This window comes from Enhydra lutris, unplaced genomic scaffold (assembly GCF_002288905.1).
Source record: "Enhydra lutris kenyoni isolate GAN:26980312 unplaced genomic scaffold, ASM228890v2 scaffoldscaffold69, whole genome shotgun sequence".
Lineage (NCBI taxonomy): Eukaryota > Metazoa > Chordata > Mammalia > Carnivora > Mustelidae > Enhydra > Enhydra lutris.
In genome coordinates, this window is record NW_019154153.1 from 5,494,095 (window position 1) to 5,508,199 (window position 14,105).

Genomic DNA, 14,105 nt, shown 5'->3' on the forward strand with positions numbered 1-14,105 from the left:
GTGAATCCTGGACTATGAAGACCCTAATAGAATGGAGAGAAATATTTGAGATTTGAAAGAAGTAAGAAGGATTTGGTGATTGTTCACATTGGGTGTGTGGAAAAGGGCTGGGTCATGAGGCAAAATTTCCATTTAGAATCTTTCTCAGATGAGGAAGAAGCAGTCATGACCCAGTAGCCCCTTGGTACAATTTGACTTCTTATTTACTTGAATTCATCAGACAAATTTCTTGTCTCAGGATATTTACTTGTTTATTTATTTGCTTGATTGTTTCCATAGTCTATTTAGGCTTAATATTACCACTTCAGTGAAATACAAAAACCTGATCAGCTTATAAACCCTTTACCCCTCCCTTTATTTTGTAGCTGTTAGGTAGTTCTATCTATATACATCAAAATCCTCATTAGACAATGTTACTTGTTTTTTGTTTGTTTTCAACTGTCCGGTATACTTTAAAGAACTCAAGAGATGAATAGTCTATTATATTTACTCAGACATTTACCATTTTGGTTATTCTTCCTTCACTCTTGATATTCCAAATTTCTTCCTAAAAGTCATTTTCCTAATTTCTGAAGAACTTCCTTTAGCAATACTTTCAAATCAGGTCTGCTAACCACAAATTCTCTTACTCTTCCTTCATCAAAAAATGTCTTCACTTCACCTTTGTTCTTGAATATATTTTCACTGGGTACAGATTTCTGAGTTGACACTCTTTTTAGCGCCTAAAAAATATTTTTCCACTTCCTTCTGGCATCTACAATTTCTGAAAAGAAATCTGCTGTCATTCAAGTTAGCATTCTCTGTAAGTAATGTATTGGTTTTCTCTGGTTGCTTTCAAGGCTTTTTTCTTTGTCTTTAGTTTTCATTAGTTTGATTTTGATGAGTTTGGGTGTAAGTTTCATTGAATTATCCTGTTTGGGATTTACTGAACTTCTTGAATTTTTAGGTTTCTATCATTCACTAAATTTGGGTAGTTTTCAGCCAATATTTTTTCACATGTTGTTTCAGCACTACATTCATTCTCCTTTTGGGACTCCAAAGGTATGAATGTTAGACTTTTTGGTAATTTCCCACAGGCCCCTGCAGCTCAGCTTATTTTTTCACCAAACTTTTCTCTCTCTGTTGTTTAGCCTGAAGAATTCCTATTATCTTCAAGTTCACTGATTCTTCTCTTTGCCATCTCCATTCTATTTCTGACCCTACCCAGTGATTTTAGAGATAATCGTTTTTTAGTTCTTAAATTTTCATGAGAATCTTCTTTATATCTATGTTTTTGCTAGGAATTTCTACTTTTTATTCATTTCAAGAGAGTTTGTCCTTAGTTCATAAAGCATTTTTATAATAGCTATTTTTTAAGTCTTTGTCATATAATCTTGACATCTGTGTAATCTCAGAATTGGCATTTGTTGTTTATCTTTTGGGAGTTAAGATTTTTCTTGTCCTATGTATGACAAATATTTCTAGATTGCCTCCAGGACATTTACAATATTATGTTATAAAATCGTGGGTCTTGTTTAAACCATATAGAGAATGTTGATATGTTTCTCTTAACTGGCAATCAATCCAATTTCTTTCAGGCCCAAAATTCAAAACAAACTTTTGTGAATTATGGCTTCAGTGTAAGTTCCATTTTCAAAGTCTTTGTAGTGCTATTTGAATTTTTCTCACATGTGTGCTGGTCAGTGAACTGTCCAGAATTTGGGTAGTGATCTACTTATAATTCAATTATCAGAGTTTTTAGTATGATGTTTAGGATCAGATCCACGTTGACACATCTCTGGAGTAATCCCAGGAGTTCATAAACAGCTTTATGGGGTATTAAAGCTCTCACTTTTCATGACTTTCCTGTGTCCCCTCTTTTTTATCTTCTAGTCAGAAGTCTGGGCCTTTTGTTTCTCCCTTCAACTGCATACTTCCTGCAGCTGTTGAATTTAAAAAAAAATTTTTTTTTAATTTGTTCTTCATTTTGTTTTATTTCCTGATTTTAGGAAAACCTCTTTCTCAAGTCTTTGTCTGGTTCATTACTATTAATTGTACAGGTCTTTGCTTAAATGACATTTCCTCCTAAAATCTTTCCCATATTTGTATATCGTTATATTCCTCTTATTATTTCCCCATAGGAATCATCATAATTTATAATTACACATGTATTTACTTCTTGATTTATTATATCTCTCATACTAGGCAGAAGATAAGATCGTATCTGACCTTTTCACCATTATATAATATTTCTAGTATTTAAAATCGTGTAATAAATATTTAGTGGGTAATTTTATTCTTCCTTCTGTCTACCTTCCTCAAAAAGAAATAAGATTCTCATATTCAGATATGGCCTTTGCTCATAAGAATCAAATTAAATATTTTTTAATTAAATTAAATTTTTTGTAACTTTATAATTTGTAAAGCATTCTCATATCTCATTTTTCTTTCTTGTCTGATTCTATGAAGTTGAGAGAGAAAAAGGTATTAATTATACTTTATAGGCAAGAAAACTGAGAGTAAAAAAGATAAGCAACTTAACTTTCATCTCAAGGAACGGAAAAAAAGAAGAAATTAAGCTCAAAGTTAGTAGAAGGAAGGCATTAACAAATATCAGAACAGCAATAAAGGAGATAGATACTAAAAAGACAATAGGAAATGCCAATAAACTTAGAGATAGTCTTTTTTTTTTTTTTTTAAATAATAGGCTCCATGTCCAGCATGGAGACCAATGTGGGCCCAAACTTATGACCCTGCTGCAATCAAGACCTGAGGTGAAATCAAGAGTCAGATGCTTAACAGACTAAGTCACACAGGTGCTCTAAGATAGTCTTCTTAAAAAGATAAACAAACAAACAAACAAACAAAAAACCTTTAGTTAGACCTATGAGAATAAAGGCCATACATTATGAGTCCACAGTTAATATCATGCTCAATGGTGAAAAGCTGAGAGCTTTTCCTCTAAGACCAGGGACAAGACTGGATGCCCACTATCCCCACTTTTATTCAACATAGTACTGGAAGTCCTAGCCAGAGCAATTAGGTAACAGAGCAACAAAAGACAACTAGATTGGAAAGTAAGAAATAAAACTGTCTGCATTTAATAACAAGGTATGACATAGACAACCTAAAGACTTCACATATACACACACAAAACTGTTAGAACTAATAAATTCAATAAAGTTGTAGGATAAAAAAATCAATATATATAAAAAATCAGTTGCATTTCTATACACTAACCATGAACTATCAGAAAGAGAAATTAAGAAAGAATCCCATTTACAATTGCATCAAAAAGAAAAAAGACCTAGGAATAAGTCTACCCGAAGAGGTGAATGATCTCTACACTGAAAACTATAAGATACTGATGAAAGAAATTAAAGAAAAAAATAAATGAAAAGATATTCCCATGCTTATGGATTTGGATTGTTAAAATATCCACATCACCATCCTTGGTTAGGTTTATTCCTAGGTATACTGTATTCTGAAAACTACAAAACACTGATGAAAGAAATTGAAGATGACATAAAGAAATGGAAAGACATTCCATACTCAGGGATTGGAATGACAAATATTGTTAAAATGTCTATACTATAAAAAAAATCTACACATTTAATACAATCCCTATCAAAATACTGACAGCATTTTTCATAGAACTAGAACAAACAATCCCAAAATTTGTATGGAACCATAGGAGACCCTGAATAGCCAAAGCAACCTTGAAAAAAGAACAGCAAAGCTAGAGGCATCACAATTCTGGGCTTCAAGTTATATTACAAAGCTGTAGTGATCAAAATAGACACCTATATCAATAGAACAGAATAGAAAACCCAGAAATGAACCCACAACTATATGGTCAACTAATCTTCATCAAAGGAGGCAAGAATATGCAATGGGAAAAAGACAGTCTCTTCAACAAGGAGTGCTAGGAAAACTGGACAGCTACATGCAAAAGAATGAAATGGGACCACTTCCTTATACCATATACAAAAATGAATTCAAAATGGATGAAAGACCTAAATGTGAGACAGGAAACCACTAAAATGTGGTTTTTCCAACACCATATATTGAAGGTCTATCCTTGCCCCTTTGCCTATTTTTGGCTCTTTGTCATAAATTAATTGATCTATATGAGTGTGGGTTTATCTGTGCTCTCTTTTGTTCTATTGATCTAGGTCTGTTTTTATGTCAATACCATACTATTTTGATTATTTTAACTAAACTTATTATGGTATCTATCTCACAATATATATGTATACCAAATCATTATGTTGCAGTGTAATATGTCAGTTATATGTCAATAAAACTGATGGAAAAAAAGACAAGAGATAACAAATGCTGGTGAGGATGTGAGGTATAGGGAACCCTGTCCATGGTTGGTGGGAATGTAAACTGGTACAGCCACTATTGGAAAGAGCATGTAGGTTCCTAAAAAATTAAAAATAGAACTATCATATGATCCAGCAATCTCACTTCTGATTATATATCCAAAGGAAATGAAAACAGGAGATTGAAGAGTTATTTGCATTCTCATGTTCATTGCAGCATTATTCACAATAGCCAAGATATGGAAACAACGTAAATGTCTGTCAACAGATGAATAAAGAAGATGTATGTGTGTATAAACACACACAAACACCCCTAATTCAGCTATGAGAAAGAAGAAAATTGTGTCAACTTACAACAACATGGCTAGAACTTAAGGGCATTATACTATGTAAAATAAGCTGGACAAAGAAAGACAAATACTGCATGGCATTGCTTATCTGTAGAATCTTAAAAAAATGTTAGACTCTGGGGGGGTGGAGGAAATAGGGAGAGGTTGGTAATAAGGATACAAACTTCCATCTATAAGATGCATAAAATCTATGGCTCTAATGTAAACATGGTGAGTATAGTTGATAACACTGTATTATATAATTGAAATTTGCTAGGAGAGAACTTAAATGTTCTCAGCAAAATAATAATAATTGAATGATCTGATAAGCATATATAATAAACATATCTCAAATGATTAGTCATAGAAAGAATATAAAACATAAGAAAAGAACAAGACACTATGACAAAATACCAGGCAGATTAACAAAGAATTTTTATAAATTAAAATAATGTAGAAATTATGTGGTCCTCAGCTCTGAAGTTAAATGAATTCGAAACAAAGAGTAAGTTACATACAAATTAAGAGAAAGAGTGAACAGATAACAGATAAGAAGTATTGACTTGGAATGCAGCATAGGTGGAAAATAGTAAAGTTTTAGAGATGGAGAAATTCTGATAAGGGAAATGATGTCTTGATTTAACTAAGGTGGTTGTGCCAACAAAAGGACATTGGCAAACATTAAATGGGGACAGTGTGCCATGTGTGTTCCATGGCTAAACTCTTAAGATAGAGTTATCAGAAAATCCATAAATAGCTAAATATTTTTGTTGATGACTTGGCCAAATTTCTCTTGGCCTTTTGCTGTTTTATAGGAAAAAACCCTATGTTCTCAATTTGAAAGACTCTTCCTTCCTTTGAGGATAATAAGTTTCCTTCTTTCTGAAGTAAAGTAATTTCCTTGAGATGATCTTTTAGAGAGTTCTTCTAGTTGAAACCTCCTTTTTTGACTTAAATGCATTTATGTAGATGTATGGCTGGAATGATAGTTTAGTTAGGTATAAAACTTTTTGTTGGCAGTTATTTCCTCTGACATGGATCATTTTCTGGCATCTGTTATTGCTACTGAGAAGACTACTCTTTTCAAAATTGTAATTCAAAATGCTTTTGCTTGGTTTTTATTAAAAAAGTTAAAATACCATTAAGACTTTTATCTTCATTTTGGGTGTCCTGCAGTTTTACCACAAAGAACCTGGGTGTAGGTTTATTTTTGCTTTCCTGTTCAGATCTTAGATACATCTTAGAGTGATAAATTATATTAAACTAAAATTTAAAACTGTGAAAAATAAAATGTAATAAAAAAGTGATAAGAAAACTATAAATTGCAGAAAAAGATGTACAAGAATAAGTTATAAAGGTTTAATGTTCAGACAATAAAAATAATGTCTACAAATCAATATAAAAAAAGACAACCCAATAGGGGTGCCTGGGTGTCTCAGTCAGTTAAGCATCTGCCTTTGACTCAGGTCATGATCCCAGGGTCTTGGGATTGAGCCCTGCATCAGGCTTCCTGCTCAGTGGAGAGCCTGCTTCTCTCTTTCCCTCTGCTGCTCCCCCGTTTGTGTGCTCTGTCTTTGTCTCTCTCTCTATGTCAAATAAATAAAATTTAAAAAGAGGACAAGAAAAAGACAACCCAATAGAAAAAATAGAAAGGATCCATACGGACAACTCAAAAAAACAAAAATAAAAACTGACACCAAACATGCTGTGCTATTCATCATCACCAGTAACCGCAGAAACATAAAAGAGCAATGAGATGATATTTCATACTTATCAAAACAGGAAAAATGTACATTTCTGAAAATTTGTGCCTAGTCTATATGAAATATGGAGAAAAGGGGGTGTTCACATACTGAAAATAGAAGGGGAATTTAGTACAACCACTTTGGAGTAATATTTGAAACTATCAATTTGAAGATGTCAAGACTCTGTAATGCAGCAGTTGCATTCAGAGATCTATACCCTGGAGAAACTAGTGTATATGCACAATGATCCTGTGTAAGAATGTGGTTACCGCAGCACAGAACAAAGTGGCACAAGTGTGAAAATAACCTCCCATTGTCCATCAACAGGAGAATGAATAAATAACCTGGGCTTCAAGCATATAATTCAGAGCATTAAAAAATAATATGACAGCTAAAATTAGTGAACTAGCTCTATGTATGTTAATATGATTAAATCTCAAAAACATGATGTTGAAATTTTAAAAAGCAAGTTGTTGAATGACATGTAGAAAACAAAGCTTCAATATGACACTTTGGCACATTTCAATATGACATATTTACAGCTACACTGTAGAGATATGGCTACACTAGATAGCTATGCATTAAAACTATAAATAAACCCATAAGAGTGAAAAACAACATCAAGAAAGTGGTAACTGTTTTCAACTCTTTGAGGAACCTCTATACTGTTTTCCAGAGTGGCTGCACCAGCTTGCATTCCCAACAGTGTAGTGGGGAGGATATGTGCTATGATGAGTGCTGTGAATCGTGTAAAACTGGTGAAAGATAGACCTGTACCCCTGAAACAAATAATACATTATATGTTAATGTAAAAAAGAGAGAGTGGTAACTGCTGAGGAGAGAGTGATACATTAAGAGCAAAAAGATTGTCAATTCTTCTCCCCATCCTGTGCCCATGCTCTTCACAGTGAGACTTCTGTAGCCCTTCTCATCAGCACGGGGAGTCTACTACCTCACTCCTTGAGTAGGGGCTGGCTTCATGACCTGCTTCTTCCACAGACCATGGTGGAAGTGTTAGCATGTCACCTCTGAGTCTAGAACCCCAGAGTCAGTGCATGATTCCACTCTCTCCTTGCTAACTCTGCGACGGCTATGCGAAAAATTCTGGGCTAAACTCCTGGAGGATGAGACCCAGTGAAGGACAGTCCAGTTGTCCCAGCTGAGGTCCTTCTATTCCAGCCTACAGCAACCAACACTCAAACATGTGAGAGAGCCTTGTCACATTCATCAGAATTGCTTATCTGACCGACTGAAGTAGGTGTGAAGACCTGCTCATGCATGAGCACAGGTAGGACCAGAAGAACTACAGAGGTGAACCATAGAGTCATGAATAATAAAGGCTTCCTGAACATAAACAATGAATTCTGGAACACTGGAAAGAAATTTAAAAAAATAAATAAAATTTAAATAAATAAATAAATAAAAATGCTTCCTGTTTCAGCCACTAAGTTTTACAGTGGTTTGTTATTCTGATAGCCAAGACGTTTTTGCTTTTTTTTTTTTTTAATGATTTTATTTATTTATTTGACAGAGAGAGAGTGAGAGAGAGAGTGAGTGAGCACAGGTAGGCAGAGGGAGAGAGAGAAGCAGGCTCTCCACTGAGCAGGGAGCCCAATGTGGGGTTCGATCCCAGGACCCTGGGATCATGACCTGACCCAAAGGCAGTCACTTAACCGACTGAGCCACCCAGGTGCCCCGCCAAGACAATTTTTAAAATAAAGCGTTGTGCTTATTACTCCCAGCCCTTCACTGCCACCACATGCACAATTATACCAAGTCGTCCACTTATGTCTGAATTCTAATCCTCCACTGGCAGGACTTCTTTCTTATACCTTTGTAGCATTTAATCCTTTGCCAGCACTTAATCCTCTGGCCTCAGTCACCTGTAAGGTAGGAAACTTTTGATCAGCTCACTGACAAGAGAGGCATAAGAGAAGAACCAGGGAAGCATTCCAGAAGCAAATCCAGAAGCTGTTACAGGGCTAGGAGACTTTCACTTTTATAATTACTTCATACTACTGTTATGTCTAAAATCTAGATTCACCTGATAAAAATGTAATAGTCCTTCCTGCTCCACTCAAATACAGGGTTACTCACCTACCTTGTGACTTCCTCCTGACATTCTAACCTGCCCTGTCCTTTGTTCCTGAAGTTGTTACTGCCACTGGCACAGGTGGCATTCTGTCTCCCTGCCAGGAGGATTTGTGCTTGACCTACATTGAGGGTAACGAGGGCTCCCAGAGGATACTCAGGCAATGCCAGAGAAAGGCAGGGCCAAGCAGCTCTCAAGGGGCTCAACATCCCTCTCAGGCCACTGCATTGCTTATGTTTCTCTTTTGACTTCCACAGCACTCTGTGTACACTTTATTCTGCACTGACTGTATACCCTTACTCTATGTGGGCTAATACTGTGAGTTACAGTTTCCCTTCTCAGCTCAATAGGGTTGTAAACTCCTTGAGGACATGACATTTTAAATGACTTCGGATCCCTACTATCTAGTGAAAGGAAGGAAGGAAAGGAGGAGAAAGGTCAGACAGGAAGGAAGGAAGGGGAGACAGGAAGGCATGAAGGAAGGATAATAGCAGCAAATATTTATAGAATGACTATATGCCAGGTAGTGTGCACTTTCTGACTTAATCCTTCCAACTACTCAATGAGGTAGATACTATTATTAATTTTTCCTAGCTTACAGACGAGGAAGCATGCCTAGGAGGGTTAGGTAATATGCCCAATGTGACAAACCACAGCAAGTCAATCAGGGAGGTGGCACTTGAACCTGATTTGTTTAATTCTAGGGTCTGTGCTCCCCATCTCTGATGCCATACTGTCATCCTGAGCAGTTTTGAGTACAGATTTCCTGATAACAAGAAGCTAGGACTTTAGTATAAAGAAAGGAAAAAAAAAAAAAAAAAGAAGGATAGCAAGCAGGAGAGAATGAAACAGGGAAGGAGAGACCCACAAATACATTCTCCTCCTGCAGATATCATAACTAACTTATGACAGCAATTTCTGCTTAATTCCTAAACATCTCCAGAAAGGACCTGTTTGCTTCTCTGCTAATATGTTTCATGTCTTATTACCCATGTGTGAAAGATATCCACGGGTAGCCCTTGACGTGCTCTGGCCTGTGAGAGAAGACACACAGACTGTTGCTTCTAGTGCTGTGAACACGGAGGAGGAAATTTTGAGCCATTGCTCCTAGAAGAAATATAGGGTGAGGTTTCTGCAAGCCTCTCACTACATTTTTGTGAATTAATCCATACATAACATTTTAAAATGTGTTTCTTTTTAAAGACACCTTATTTAATAAAGATTGTTGACTCACTAACCATGAACTCATGACTGACAGCACTATAACTCACACCTGGACAATGCTTCTTGAACACACACATTTCCTCCATCAGGCACATCACAACCTTCTTTTGCTCGGGGACACTAGATAGCATTTCAGCATCGCACTTGGGGGGCGAACAGCAAAATCACCAACAAAAAGCATAAAGGTGTGAAAACATGACACTAAATAGACCATGAAAAGGACACTTGTTTATGAGCGCTGAAACCAGAAGGCAGAGCGTCACCTTTCTCCTTTCAGCTGGGAAGGTGTGTGTGTCTACTCAAAATTTTTCTCTCGTGAGTGCTGCTAAAGGTCCTCCATTTCATTCTGTGAGTCACTTACAACAGCCACACAACTCGATTTTTTTTAATAAAAAACCACTGTTTTTGTAAATGATTATGGGCCTTGGTAAATGCCTTTATGGACTAATTTTAGAATTCAAATAAATTTGAGCAATAAGTGAAATCACAAATATAGAATCCATGATTAATGAGGATTGACTATATATGGCATAAAATTCAGCCAAATTTTGGATTTGGATATGTCAGGAAAAGGGTAGCTAGAGAGATCTGGATTGTACTGCAATAATTGTAGCTGGTATATTGAACAGGACATCACAAGCCTGTATTATTTCTTCTGTAGGTATTCTCAGGAGGCTACTTATCCCTTCACCTGCTTCACCTGGGATTTTATCTTGGTCATAGTCAGCATCACAGATCACAGAAAACTTTGCCAAGTCTTCTTACCTTCATCAAATAGTTCCTCAAGTCCCATAGCCTTTGTATATAGCCTTCTAGAGGCTGACTCTTGCTAACCACCATGCCCTTTGTGTGTGGAAGAAACTCAGTAAACATTTGGTGCTTATGGAATGGGATTCTAGGGCCAATCTGCTACTCATGTCATCCTTATCCCTGCCCTCCCTTTGTAAGGTACTCTCACATAAGTATTTCTATCTAAAGTTGTGGTTCCCAGCTTGGGGTTCCTGGAATTAGTGGTCCTTGGAGATGTTACTGAGCTATTAAAAAAGACTTTCTGAAAAGAAAGGGTACCTGCACCCCAATGTTCATAGCAGCAATGTCCACAATAGCCAAACTGTGGGAGGAGCCAAGATGCCCTTCAACAGATGAATGGATAAAGAAGCTGTGGTCCAATGAACAGACATTTCTGCAAAGAAGACATCCAGATGGCCAACAGACACATGAAAAAGTGCTCCACATCACTCGGCATCAGGGAAATACAAATCAAAACCACAATGAGATATCACCTCACACCAGTCAGAATGGCTAAAATTAACAAGTCAGGAAATGACAAATGCTGGCGAGGATGCGGAGAAAGGGGAACCCTCCTACACTGTTGGTGGGAATGCAAGCTGGTGCAACCACTCTGGAAAACAGCATGGAGGTTCCTCAAAATGTTGAAAATAGAACTACCCTATGACCCAGCAATTGCACTCCTGGGTATTTATCCTAAAGATACAAACGTAGTGATCCGAAGGGGCACGTGCACCCGAATGTTTATAGCAGCAATGTCTACAATAGCCAAACTATGGAAAGAACCTAGATGTCCATCAACAGACGAATGGATAAAGAAGATGTGGTATATATACACAATGGAATACTATGCAGCCATCAAAAGAAATGAAATCTTGCCATTTGCGATGACGTGGATGGAACTAGAGGGTATCATGCTTAGCGAAATAAGTCAATCGGAGAAAGACAACTATCATATGATCTCCCTGATATGAGGGAGAGGAGATGCAACATGGGGGGTTAAGGGGGTAGGAGAAGAGTAAATGAAACAAGATGGGATTGGGAGGGAGACAAACCATAAGTGACTCTTAATCTCACAAAACAAACTGAGGGTTGATGGGGGGAGGGGGGTTGGGAGAGGGGGGTGGGATTATGGACATTGGGGAGGGTATGTGCTATGGTGAGTGCTGTGAAGTGTGTAAACCTGGCGATTCACAGACCTGTACCCCTGGGGATAAAAATATATTATATGTTTATAAAAAATAAAATTAAAAAAAAAAAGAAGATGTGGTCCATATATACAATGGAATATTACTCAGCCATCAGAATACCCACCATTTGCATTGACATGGATGGAACTGGAAGGGATTCTGCTAAGTGAAGTTAAGCAGAGAAAGACAACTATCATATGGTTTCACTCATATGTGGAACATAAGGAATAGTGCAGAGGACCATAGGGGAAGGGAGGGAAAACTGAATGGGAAGAAATCAGAGAGGCAGATGAACCATAAGAGACTCTGGCCTCTGGGGAACAAACTGAGGGTTACAGAGGGGAGGGGGTGGGAGACAGGGTAACTGGGTAATAGGTCACATGTTGTGATGAGCACTGGGTGTCATGTGCAACTAATGAATCGTTGAACACTACATCAAAAACTAATGAGGGCTCAATGAACATAATATTAAATAAACTAAAAAAAACTTTCTGAAATACATTTCATTGGGATGAGATCTTGTAGGTTAAGTAAAACAGCAAGGTTGCTTTTGTGAATTTGCCTGGTATTACACAATAATTCTATGTATTTTATGTGTAAAAATTATGTATGGGAATTGTGCAATGATAATAATACACTATGTATTGCTTGCTAATACTGTCACTCAGCTCCCCAGATATGTCTTTAACTACAACAACAAAAATGATTTTTTTTTACTTCAATTGTTTGCTAGGTAAAAGTTTTCAAAATGTTTCAGAGAAATATGGGGAAGATAATGGAAAGGGTCTTTGATGATTAAAGGGTAGAAAAGCCATTCATCTAAATGGTTCTGAATACATGGTACTTCAGGTAAATCCGGTGTTGTAGTAAAACGTTTTTTATTTCATAACTATGATAATGATTTTCACACTGCTGTAACTCCTCCTGAGCAAAACAGTCCAATTTCATCTGAATGGGAGAACGGAGTCACAGAAAAGCAATCATTCTCACCTAGAGACTGAGAAACAGCCGAGACTCTGCTCTCTTAAGTTTTGTTTCTTCTTTTGGCACAGCTCTGCTTAATCTCCTTAGGACCTCTACATTAGGAACGTTTCTGTGAATTCATCTTTCCTTTGTGGAACATTTTTTTCTTCTTGTGAGAATGAGCCAGCATCCAACTGAAGTGGCACAAACGACGTGTACTCTGTGCCAGGAAGAGATCTGCCAACTCCCAGGCGAACCGAGCTGTGTTTCTGTTGAAATTCTTTTTCATGCATTTCTTCCATTCCGGCCACAATGCCATGCCGAGAACAGCTGATGCCACACTTCTGATCAATGGCACGGTTATAGCTTTGCTTGGCTTTGTGCTTTGAGGACAAAAATCAGGGAAGGGGAGGACAGAGCAATACAGAATGGAGACACCAGGCTCAATGCCCCTGCATGATTTCCAAAGCATGTTTTTAAGGACTTGAGGCCCATATTGTCATCTGTCAATACTGTTTGGTATGTCTTCATATACCATCATAAGCATTTTTCCAATCTTACACTCTGTATATCTCATAATACAGTACCATGTGAAAAAAAAGGATACTTAATACCTTTATCTTGATTTCATGGGCCAAACGGTACCTCTAATTGCCCTGGGGTGAAAGCCACTACATTATATAGTGAAAAAGGAAGGACAGGGCAGCAGCATTTACCAAGTTTCCATGAGTGAACTCTTACTCCTACCCCCTGACCTTTGGCTGTACCCAGAGCTACTGGCTGTCCACTTAGTTATAGGACCTCTATGGAAAGATTCTCGGTTCCTCCTTTTGAATGCCTTATATTGATCCAAGGACACCCACCTCCAATCTGACCTTTCATATTATGATCTAAAGTAGTCTTTGATACTGCTCTCACACACCCCTATTTTCCTCCTCTGTGTACCTTGCTTTGCATTAGAATCAGTCTTAAGGACAATAGTGAAGCCTGGAAGATAATTTCTCACTCTGAGAGCAGAATACCTACCTTCTTCTTGGTGGGATCACCAGGTTCCCTGGAAAAGCATGTGGAAGGTGTTAGTGTGTAACAGATACAGTCTGGAGTACATGTCCTCTTTAGTGTTATTACTTGGACAGTCATTTCCTTGCATAGAAAATCAAGACACATTCTGCATTATGGGGAAGCATTTTGTGTGTGAAAAGAGTTTCTATAAGTTACTATATTTAAGTATTTAGATATACTAACGAGAGTGCTTTCTGTTTCTTGGAATCAAGATGTAACACCTCACCAGGATATCAAAGGTCCTCCATTTCATTTCTTTGGTCAGTTACAACATCCATGTAACTTGAATATGATGAAATTATTTCTTTTGTAAATGTCTTTGTTTAATATAGTCACTACTCACAGCAAATGTGTTATAGATGGAGAAATAAGTGATATGCGTCATCTGAGAAAGTAGGAAAGAT